The 12,842-nt window shown below is 25.7% G+C and overlaps 1 non-coding gene across 1 annotated transcript; it reads right to left on the reverse strand.

Moving 5' to 3' along the window:
• Positions 1-11,790: 11,790 nt before the first annotated feature.
• TRNAG-CCC (transfer RNA glycine (anticodon CCC)) lies at positions 11,791-11,861 on the reverse strand. The gene has a single exon. It is a non-coding gene; the product is annotated as a tRNA-Gly (tRNA).
• Between the last annotated feature and the right edge of the window lie 981 nt (positions 11,862-12,842).

Consider the following 12,842-nt stretch of genomic DNA (forward strand, 5'->3'; position numbering starts at 1 on the left):
ATTTATTTGTTTCCAATTATTCCACTCTTCCTAAGCAATATTGAAATTCAGAGTATGTATATGTATACCCAAATAATATATTGAAAAGTGGAAAGAGTGAATGATTAAGAGGGTACGCCATTTTATTTTCTAAGGTAGGAAGATTCTCCAAGCCTTTTATTCTGATAGAGAGCATTATATTGCATATCAATCATGTTGACTACTGCCATAAAAACATCTTTATATAAAATAATATTATGAATTATTAAATAATTTAATTAAATATATTTATTTAAACATATTAAATTATTTAATAATATAATATTATCTTTATATAAAGATAACTATATTAAGCGTGTAACCTTACAAGAAAACTTCCACAGGAAAGTGCTGTTGGTAGCCATAAAATTTTTTACAAAGATGGATATCAAAGCAATTAAGCAATAAAAGTTTTTCATTTATTATTGTAAATAATTAGTTGTTGTCTGATTCAAGACATTAAAGCAGATAGGACTAAGAATTCGTTTGGATAAGTTTATAAATAATTTTTTTATTTTTAACTTATAAAAAATTATAACATTAATATTTGGTATAATTTTTAAAATTAAATTATAATTGTTTAAAAAATTATTTAAATATTTATAGAAAAATTTTTAAAATAATTTATTTATAATAAAAAATTTTATTATTATTTTTTTAAAATATATATTTTTAAGATTAAAAATTAAATAATTTATATTTATAAATTATTTTTAATATAAATATTTATTATTTATTTTTTTTAAATTAATTAAACTGTTTACTCACATTAGACTTAACAAAGGTAGAGGACGAAAAAGAGGTTATTATTATTATTGGAGTTAGAGATAATAACGACCAAATTATACCCTCTTTATTTTGCTTTTCAGTATAAATACACAAAGCTATGTATACATAACAAGTAAGCAGTCAATGCAAATTTGCTCCAAATAAATTAAACAAGACATTTTGATTTTTAACATATTTATATTAAGAAATATAAATAATTGTTTTATTATTCTCTCGAGAAATATATTGGTTAAATAAGAATATATTTGACTCGCACGCATATTAAAAATTTTATTAAAAGTGATGGAGGATCAATTTATTTTAAGGAAGTAATTATTAAAAAATTATAGAATAATTTACAAAATAATTTGAATATTTATTGTCCCAACAAATTCCTTAAAGTCTTAAACTTAACGGGGTGTTTGAAAACCACTTAAATTTAATTTCTATGAAAATTGAATTCAATTAAAGTGTTTAAAATAAAAATAATTAAATTAATTTAAATAAAATTTTATTTTTTTATTTTTTTTTCAAAATCAATTATAACTTAAATAGATTCGATTTAAAATTATATTCTATTAAAATTTCACTTAAAATTTAAAATGTCTAAAATATTTTTATAATTTAATTTTTTTTAACTTCTTTTACTTATTTTTTTTCTAAGGCCTCCCACTTTTTAATACATACTCTTTTTTTTTTATCATCTTTATTTTCTTTTCTTCTCATTCATTCAACTCACTTAATATAATATATACTTTTTTTTTGAAAGGTCTAATATATAAATCTAAAAAAATACCCTCACATATATATTTTATATGTTTAACTTAGATTAATGACACCAAATATTTATCAGTCTATTATGTCTGAATATTTTAAGTGAAGTTGTGTTAATTATGACACTAACAAAATAATGTGACATAATTTTATCCCATTTTAATGACATTAGTTAATTAGTTGTTATAATTTATTTCTAATAACTGATTTTTTTATTTATTATATTATTAGACCACTCAAAAAATTAATTCTTGATAGTTTATATTTATTTTTTGTTAGTGATTTGTCATTGAAATCAACTATAAAAAATCATTTAATTTTTAATAATATTTTTAGATTTAATGTTTTTAGTAGAGTAGTTTAATTTTTATTTTTTAAAAAAAGTGAATAAATTTTAGTTAAAGAAAAATTTAATTGAAAAATATAATTTTTAATTATTTCATATAATTTAATAAATAAATATATTTATTATTTAAATCTAATCTTATATTAATAAAAATAAAATTATTCATTATTAAATTTTAATTTATTTGATAAATATTTTAAACACTAAAAAATTGAATTTAATTTTATAATTTTATTAATTTATTTAAATATTAAAATTTAGTTTTGACTAAAATTTAATTTCTAATAAAATTTAATTTAATTCTATACCATTAAAAATGTTCAAATATACTGGAAAAGAAGACTATCGTCTGACGTCTATGTATTGGGCAGTTTCGGTTTATTGAATTCTAGTTAATTCTGAATATATAGATGTATTATTACTGGTTAGTATTATAGCCATATAAAATATATTAAATAATTTGATAAAATCTTTTAAATAGATATTTGTAATTTCAAAATATAAAATTTTTTTTATATTTGATAAATTAAAAAAATTATATACTTATTTTTGTAATTTTTAAAAAATTTGAGTATTTTTAAAAATATATAATATAGAATTTTTAAAGATAATTTATATTTATTAAAATTAAAAAATTTAATATAATTAACTTCATATATTAGTTAATATTTAAATTTAATTTTTATATTAATATCTATTATAATATTTTTAATTTTTAAAATTATTTTATTAAATATATTTATTATTATTTATATTTATGAAAAGTATATTTTTAATTTAATTTACTAAAAATAAATACTATAAATTTTAAAAAATTATCTTTTAAAAATTAAATTTTATATATAAACTACGTTTAAAAATAAAAACTTTGTTAGACCAAGCCAGAATCTATCGTCACGGTTTGCTTAAAAGTTTACTTGATAATAAGGACTTTAAGTAGGGAAATTTTTTTTTTTTTAATAAAAATCACTTTTTTGAATAATTTAGGCTGATAAAAAAAGTATATAAATGATCACATTTATAATATATTTTTTTACGTAATAATATCTTTTAAGTTTGAGTGAATTTTTTATGTAGGTTTTTTTTATTAATTTTTTGAGATCTAATAAAAAATAAACTCTTAATTTTTCTATCATAAAAATTCTGATATCACGTTATAAAATTTTTGCCAAAATAAAGCTACTACTTTTAAATTATATTTTTCAAAGGTCTCTGATAAGTATGCTTAAACTGAGTAACTGTATTTAGTTGAGCCAGCTAGAATGTAACTAACTAAGTTCTATTTCAGTTCAGTTAGCTCTGCGTTCTAAACGGCTAATTAGTTTTGTAATAGTTGGTTAAGCTATTAAGTTACTGTTAAGAGTTAGCTAGTGTTTTAGTTAGTACTGGAACCTTTTAATGATGGGTACTCCAAGTTATAAGTAGCAACCCTCACAATTACAAGACTGATCTTTTGCTCACTATATACATATTTTTCAGATTCATATTTTTTACTCTGTTCTTCTCTCTCTCAATTTTTAAAATCTTTCGACCTAAGTTCTTGATACCTTTCACCCTCTATATATGACAAAAAAAAATATAAAAAAATTATAGTATTCCAAAATAAGTTATAAAATTTGTTTTTTTCTTTTTTTTGTATAATGATAAAATATGTTTATAAAGTAGGTCAACTAATGTGATATCTATCTCCAATAAATTGCCTAACAACTTATTTGAATTTTTTTTATTAAATTATAAGAAGATAAATGATTTTTAATTCGTATCATTAAAACATACATAAGTATATAAGTCAAAATTAAATTGAAATAAAACCTTATATAGTTTTTTTTGGCTCCATGAAAGCACTAACTATCTATAATTCAATAATGTAATTATATTTTATATTCGCCACAATAATCACCAATTTCCAACTGCTTGACTATCATCTATTCTACTCTGATGATCATATAAAGGGCATAATAACATGATATATATTTATTGATTAGGTGCCTCAGCTTGTTTCTTTCTCAACGATTATGGTTTAACAAATCGCCAACGTACAAAGCTAATTAAAGCCATGCAGATGAAAGAAAACCACATTTGGCTGGTCAGATTCTTCCCTATTGATGAGCATCTTTGTATATTCAAAACCATCATTATTATGTTTTAAGATTACTATAATGAGAGTGTGTGCATGTGTATATATAATTTTATATAGTTTAATAATTAGTTCCGTGATATTCTAGAACTTAGTTAGTCAGGCTTAATTAACCTACGTTCAACAACTCTATTTATTGCAATATATTCTAAGAAACTAAATATACAGAAGGAGCTAGCTTAGGATGGTTGGAAAATATAATTAAATTATGAAAATATGAAAATACAAGTACCGACATATATGCACAAAGACGAACAGCTAGGTATAACTCAATGGATGGGTCATGAGTAGGTATATAACATAACATATATATTTTTTTGGGTTTGGTTCTTCCAACCAACCAAGCAAGAGGAGAGTGTGTCCGTCTATATAACATAACATATATATTTTTCAGTAAATTAATTTCTAAATGAATTAAATTATTTCGGCTATATAATTTTATTAAATTTATAATTAAATTTTTATAATTTAAAAATTTTTAATTAGTTTTTTACATTATTTTAATTTTTGTAATTAAATCTTTATTATAAAAAAACCATTAGAGTTAATACAATATTCTTTCCTAAATTAAAGATACTCATACTTAAAAAACTAAATAATCCCTAAATTTAAATATATTTTATTTTCAGAATATTCTATTAACTATATAAACTTAATTATAAATTTAATAAAACTATGTGAACTAACGAAATACTCTAACCTTCTATATTTACGACATATCTTAGCTAATAACTAGTTAGTTTAGTAATTTTCAAATGAGTTTGAAATTTTTAATAAAGAACAAGTATAGAGAATTATCTTTTAATTAATTTGTCATTGTAAATTTTTTTAATTCTTTCTTTTGGAGAATTTAAAATTTAAGATTAAAAATTAAAATTTAAAATTAAAAATATTTTTTAAAAATTAATTGATATTAACTAAAAAAATTAATTTTTTAATTGAAGTCTTTTTTAAATTGATTATCATTGTGTCAAACAGCATTTAAAGTTAGCCCCTCATGGCATAGTTATCAAACCCGACTCGATCCGGTCGGTTCGATCGAAAACTCGGTCACCCGATCACCTAATCGGGCCGAACCATTCGTTGAACCGTTTACGCAATAGATCCGGTCGAATCCGGTTCGACCCGACGGATTTTATGTAAACCTGGTGATCCGGCTGGTTTATCCAACCCGGTCCGGATCATGTTTATTAATTTTTTTATTTTTTCTTTCCAGAAACGACATCGTTTCAGACCCTCCCCACCCCTCCTTTTGAATGAACCCTAACTCCCTGGCGTCACAGAATGGAACTCAACCATCCCCTCCCAAACTCTCGTCTCTTTGTCTCTGCTCTTCGTCTCTGATCTCTCGAGCTCGGCGTCGGCAGCGGGCAGCCTCTCACCCTCACCTCATCACTCTTTCGAGCTCGGCGTCGGCATCCCCTCACCCTCACCTCGTCTCTCCCCTCGTCGTCAGTTCATCACTCCCTCAGCATCGTCAGTTCGTCACTCTCAGTCTCTGGGTCTCTCATCTCGTCGCTCTTTCGGTTTCTCATCGTGAGTCTGTGACCCTGTGTTCGCGTCGTCGAAACCAATGAAGCAACATCTGCTCCCTCGGGTGGTGGTGGTCGTCGTCTTCTCTACCAGGCGAGCTCCAGTTTTCGACCTTGTTTTTTTCTAGTTCAATATTGATTTCGGTGAATCTGGTGGTTGTTGAATATGATTTTTGCTGTTTTATTTAGTTTTTTGAGTTGTTGTTGCTGTTATTTCTCTAGTTTGATAATAATTTTGGTGAACCTGAGCAAATTTTGAGTTGTTGCTGTTCTTTCTATTTGTTTAATGTGGTCTTTTGACGTTTAGAGTTGTTGTTGCTGTTCATTCTCTAATTCGATGTTAATTTTGGTGAACCTAAGCAAATTTTAGAGTTGTTGCTGTTCTTTCTGTTTATTGAATATTGGTTTTATAGAGTTGTTGTTGCTGTTCTTTCGCTGATTCGATGTTAATTTTGGTGAACTTGAGTAAATTTTAGAGTTGTTGTTCTTTCTATTTGTTGAATGTTGGTTTTTTAGAGTTGTTGTTGCTGTTCTTTCTGTTCTTTCTCTGGTTTGATATAAATTTTAGTTAGAATTATTGTTGAATCTGGCAGTTGCTGCTCTTATTTGATTTTTTAGAGTTGTTGTTGATCCTGAGAAAATTTTAGTGAACTTAGATTAAATAGTTAAATTCGTTGTTGATTATCATCAGTGAACTTTTGGTGGTTGTTGATTATTATTAGTTGTTGCTGTGTTTCTTTTGCTTGAATGGAAAGGCTTTCCAACTAGCCATTGTACCTGAGATTGCGAGAAGTCCTTCCTCTTCTTTGGAGCTTGTTCTTGTTTCCAGGGGTAAGTTCTACTGGTTTGTCGGGAAGCTCTTGTTTTTTCTTTCAGGAGTTGGTTGGTGGCATGGACACTTAGACCTTTCTTATTTTTAGTATTTGTGACAATCATAGAGTTTATAATAATAAAGGGAAGATTGATCCTGCTTGGGGTCATTGTAAACAAATTGTGGATTTACCAATTGTGTTATCTTTCACTCGTCTTTGTTGATATAAATTAAAAAAGTATTTTGTACTAGGGACTAATATATTATCTTTTTTTAGATAATTAGTTATGTTTAAAAATTAATATTGAACTATTAATGTTTGCAAAGATTTATATTTTAATTTTTAAGACATTATTTTAATTTTATTCATATAATTTAAATTTTTTTAGTAATGACCAGGTTGACTGGGTGAATTAGTGATCCACCGGTTGAACCAGTAATTCGGTGACCCGGTCGTATGACCGGGTTGATTACCGGTTCGGTTCTGATAACTATGCCTCATGAGGCTGATGAGTCCACCTACATATATGTGCTTTTTATTTAGCAATTACCGTTAATTCTCCTGCCATTAGGGTGTAAAAACTTTTAATCATAGTTATCAGAACCGAACCAGATCGAACCAGTCGGTTCGACCAAAAAATTAGTAAACTGATAATTTAGTCAGTTCAATTGGTAAATTAGACCGAACATGTTTGTAAATCGATTAACGATGGTCAAATCTGTTAAAAACTAGTCGGCTCGTGCCTCAGATCACATTAGAACTGCCTCAGGTCCACGGTACACCCGCGGGTCACCGAAACATGGTAGGATCTTCCTCCACTCCCAAAAATATTGAGTAGTCTAATAATATAATAAATAAAAAAAGTATATATATAACAAAACGTCAGTAATTTTTTATTTTTTTTATCCTTTTAAAGGATGATTCACATAAATACCAAACAAGTAACAACACATAATATATAAATACAATAATACTAATTGTTTATCTTTTATTTTTTTTGTTTATTTAAATTGAAAAAATATTTTGTACTAATGACTAATTTATTATCTCTTTTTGCAGTATAAATTATATCTAAGAATTGATATTTAATTGTTATTTTTATAATTTTATATTTTTATTTAATTATGATCGAGTCAACCAAGTTAATCAGTGACTTACCGGTTGAATTAATAATTCAGTAATCTAATCATATGACCGAATCAATTACCGGTTTGGTTCTGATAACTATACTTTTAATAAGTGACCGATGGGACTACAAAAACGATTGTATTCGTTGGAAAACTGAATATTACTCTCCTTATAATAATAATAATAATGTGAAAATGTTTTTTTTCCCACAGTATATTTATAACTTAACAATTATATTATATATACTAGCATCTTATTGGGAGCACTTTTATATATGTCTTACAAACCACTTCTTCTTTTCCTTTCCTAAAAGAAATTAATTTTAATAGTGATACTATATAATCAAGTTATTTTGATAACTAAATTTAATTTTAATAAATTAAGGATTAATAGAAAAAAAAAAAGAAAAAAAGACACATAAAAAAATTTAATAAAACTTAGTTACAAGAATAACTCATTCATCCAACATTAGCATTAGCATTTCTCTAATTAGCAGATGCATAATTTCACCTTACCATCAATTAATATACACTAGTATACTTTCTTTTACACTATAACATTATAGAATTTTGTTTCTGACAATGACAATAATGACAAAACCTCCTGATCTATTCCAAAGGTCATTAATTACATATAATATATACTAGCGTAAATGCGCAATGCATGTGTGTTTATTAGCTCCCCTTTTATTTCTTAAATGTATATTAAAATATCAAATTTGTAATTAGTCAAGATAAAAAATATTTTACAGTATAATTATAATATTTTAATTTATATTCAAATCTTAAAATTTAAAAATTATTTTTTATAAATATATATAATGTTAAAAGCATACATTTTAGAAATAAAAAATATATGCATATACAAAATATCAATCATTAAATTAGTGATCGTATATTTGTATATAAATACATATGTAATTTAACTCTTTTTTAATATATGTTTTATATTTTAATATGTATTTTATATTAGTAGTAGATATTAATAATTGATTTTAATGTATGTTTAACATAGTTGTTAGAATATTCATAGCATAATAAGGACAATTTGTCCGTTATTATTGTTTAAAAAAATATGATTTAATGTATACACCAAATATTCTTGACATATGTATGAAAAACTAAAAATATGGTTATTATTAATTAATTTTTAATAACAAAATAAAGAGAATATATTTTTAATCATTAAAAAATACTGATATCAAAACGGTAAATTAATTATTACAAAGGATGTGAACGTGCGAAATTGTTGTCGTTTTATAAATTTATAATAGAATAGATAAATATAAAAGGTAATACAAATACCTAACTGTAGGGTGATACAATAGCGTCACTATGATTGTCAATACTACAAACACATGGTAAAACTGTGACTATAGCTAAATTAGTCTCGCTAGAAAGCCAAAACTGCCAAAGTACCATACTCCGATTTATTTAACCCCCCATCATTTTGTTCTTTCTCCCTTTTGAAAAAATGTAAAATGGTATAGAGAGGTAGAGAACAGCCAAAATAAACACATGATGAGATCCATGGTCATGGGCATATTAAAAATGTGCTACACCTAACATAATAAATGGTCGGGGGGAATTGGCTTTATTATTATCACCAGAACAATGGGATCCACGTACAAATTAAGGGTAATAAGGGTTTTGTGTTTGTCTGTTTTCTTTCATGTATGCTCTGAATTTTTGGCGTAGCAGGTGCAAGCTAGCTAAGCTAGTTTCAAGTTGCATTATGAATGAAGCACATTCTATTTGGCATTCACACAATCACACCTTTTATGGAGGGTATACACAGGACAGTGTTGTCTGCTGCTGGACATATATTTTGCTATGTCCAAAATTGGAATCAGTGCCCTCCTAATCACATGCTTTTAATACTATAAGTTATATTATTGTGTGTGTGGTTTTTTAATTTTTAGATATAACCATTTTTTTAGTTTAAAATTTTAGCATAATTAATTTTATTATATTATTAGAATATATTATGATCAACTAGTTTTTATTAGAATTATTTAACTGAATATTTATTATAGGATATTATATATTTATTATTTGGATTCTCTTACCACCTATAAATACTCTTTTATATTGTATCATTTTACACAACTTGAATCTATACAAATTTTTTTGTTTACTTATCTCTCTTACCTTTCTAATATAATATTAAAGTCATGATACCTTTTTGAAGATGATAAGTTATTTTTCTTCTGGTAAAATTACTTTAATTTTTATACTTTTGTTTCAGTGCCATTTTTTTCCTCCTTTTTATCAATGTTTTGATGCTTTCTCACATCACTCAATACTCATTAGCTCATTAATTCACCACTTATTTAATTATTCTCATGAAGTAACCATATGTTTTTCGTTATCTTCCGATAATTTGCCATTTCTTCGTACTTTGTTACTTTTTAACAGTTTTCTAGCAGTTTGCCATCTTTTAAGCAATTTTTCGGCAGTTGACCACTCTTGTGATAGTTATGTTTGCACTTTCTTTGTGGCAATTTCGTCTGCGTTTTCTTCCAGCAGTTTTGTCTGTCCTTTCCTTGCGGCAGTTCCGTTTGCTCTTCCTTCTAGTAGTTTCGTCCGCGCTTTCCTTGTGGCAGTTCCGTTTGCTCTTCCTTCTGGCAGTTCTGTCTGCGTTTCTTTGTGTCAGTTCTGTCTGTGCTTCCTTGTGGCAATTTCGTCTGCGCTTTTTTGTGGCAGCTTCGTCTACACTTCTTTTTGACAGTTCCGTCTGCAACTCTGCATCCATTTTATCAGTATATGCAGTTTTTTTCTTTATTTTGTTATTTTAAATAAGTTTCAAACTCAAGTTGTCACTTGAATTTGAGGGGGATGTTAGAATATATTATGATCAACTAGCTTTCATTAGAATTATTTAACATATCTGAATATTTATTATAGGATATTACATCTTTATTATTTTGATTTTTTTAGACATATAAATACCCTTTTATCTTGTATTATTCCATACAACTTGAATAGACACAAATCTTTTTTTATTGCTCTCTCTTATCCTTTCTAACATATATAATATTAAAAATTTTTATAAGGGTAAAGGATAAATAGGTTCCTGAGCTTTTAATTGGTGGACATTTAACTCCCTGGGGAATAGAAAATACAAAACGATCCATAACCTCTCAAAATGTCGTACAAATTGGTCCTTCCGTTCAATCTGCTCTTTAATATCAAACTAAAAAGTCTGATGTGACGTCCATGTGGCGATAACGGAGTGATGTATCTGTTACGGGATAGGATGAAATGTTGACATTCATTTGGAGGACAACTAGGTCCTTCTGCTCCCAAAATGATGACGTTTTGGGAGGTGTCCTAATTCTCCACATTAGTCCTAGATGCCATCGCACTTGTATAGTTAGGGGTTTGTTGCATCTAGGGCATCTATGGTCAGTGAAGGAGGTTCTTCGAGCATCCAATGAGTCTGATTGCCGTCGTATATTCGTTGCGTGGAGGCTGGAGATGAGAAGGACAATATTGCTCTGATGTACAGGTGTAGCGTGTATGTTATACTGTACAAGTCTAAGATGCTAACTAACCCCAACCGATTATTTTTTAGGTGTCATTTTTTTAAAGTAACATGGTTTTGTGAAGTTTAAAGCTGATTCATGTATTTAGCTAAATTTTGATTTTAATTTGTTGTTAATATTGTAGTTAAATCCATTCGACTACAAGTTCTTTGTCTAACTTGATAATCTAATATACATAAATTTCTATGTGAATATTTTCTACAAATTTAGAACTTACTTTTCTTCTTTTACATAGATATTTCTATAAATAAGAGTACTATTATGCCGTTATAATTTGGTTATCATTTAGGTATTAAGTATAATTATGAAAAGAAATTATTATAATTGCCATCAAGTTATAATGTTAAAGTTTGTTCATTTATAATCTGAACTCATTACTTAACCAAGTTATAACATACGGATCAAGTATATATAAATAAAAAAAATTATCCAAAAATTTAGTACTAATTATATTATTGTATGCTTTTTTTAGAGATATAAAAATTTATGTATTTTTTTGTATTTAAATTTTTTAGACAAGTGTTTTAATGATAATTTTAACCGTTTTAGCATAAAAAAAACACATACAAAATTTACCATTAAGTCATATTATTGCATTTTTTTTTGTTAAAAGATATAAGAATTTGTATTTTTCCATACTTAAATTTTTAAAATTTAAGACATTTATGCGTCTCTTCATGCTTAATTTTTTTTAAATTATTTAAAAAAATCATAAAAGTGATATCAGCTGCGCATCCGGGGAATCGAACCCCGGTCAGTACCGTGGGAGGGTACTATGATACCACTACACCAGATGCGCTTGATGCTCATGTTTCAGATGGCTTTTATTAATATTAAAGTTTACACTTTTGTTTTGGAATTGAAAATAATAGATGTTTTATTTTGTAGCGGATGTGATTATCACTTTTATTTATGTAATAATATTAATATGAGATAAACATTTAATATTTTCTTCTATATTACTAGAAGATACGATCTTATTTATAAGTTATTTCAAACATGAAATTATAAATTTGATTTTTATAAACTACAAAAAAATTTACTGACATCTAAACATAAATTTTTATATTTTTATTTGTCTATTATTATGTAATACAAAGTTTTTTCATACCGTGACAAATAAATATTAAAGAGTATGAAGCAAAGCTATAAGATTCGTGTTATTAAAGATGAATATAATTCGATTTTTATTATACGATGATTCACAATTTAGTTTTATTTAACTTAATTTTGAGTTTGTAAAAGACAAATTTAATCACATCATTGCTGATTTAATGACCAAATGATTATAAGATTAATGTTATCATCACTCTAATATTTACATAAGTCATCTTTTATCTCTCAAACAAAAAAAAAAACATCAAAATCTAAAATTTATATCTCATATTTTATATTTCTATATTTTTTTAATATTCTATATTTATAAGATTATCATATCTCTTAAATATTTATTAATTAATTTTTAACTAAAAACTTTCAAATTGAATTATAACTCGGAATCACAATTTAACCTCATATTCTCTTTTAAGAGCTATATACATAAGAAAAATGTTGATATTACAATACAGTAATGATACAAATTGGCGCAAAATACAGTAATGTTGATACTAGAATAAAGTAAAAATACAGTAATGTTGATTTGCATTCTGTCTTTACTTATTCGATTATAATTTTGGTTTAATTCTTAAAGACGAGATGGACTCAAAAGTGAGATAGTTTTAGTTTTACACTAATACTAATAAAAAAATAAATAAGATTAAAAGAAGACTAATATAATATT

Source organism: Arachis stenosperma, chromosome 8 (genome assembly GCF_014773155.1).
Source record: "Arachis stenosperma cultivar V10309 chromosome 8, arast.V10309.gnm1.PFL2, whole genome shotgun sequence".
NCBI lineage: Eukaryota > Viridiplantae > Streptophyta > Magnoliopsida > Fabales > Fabaceae > Arachis > Arachis stenosperma.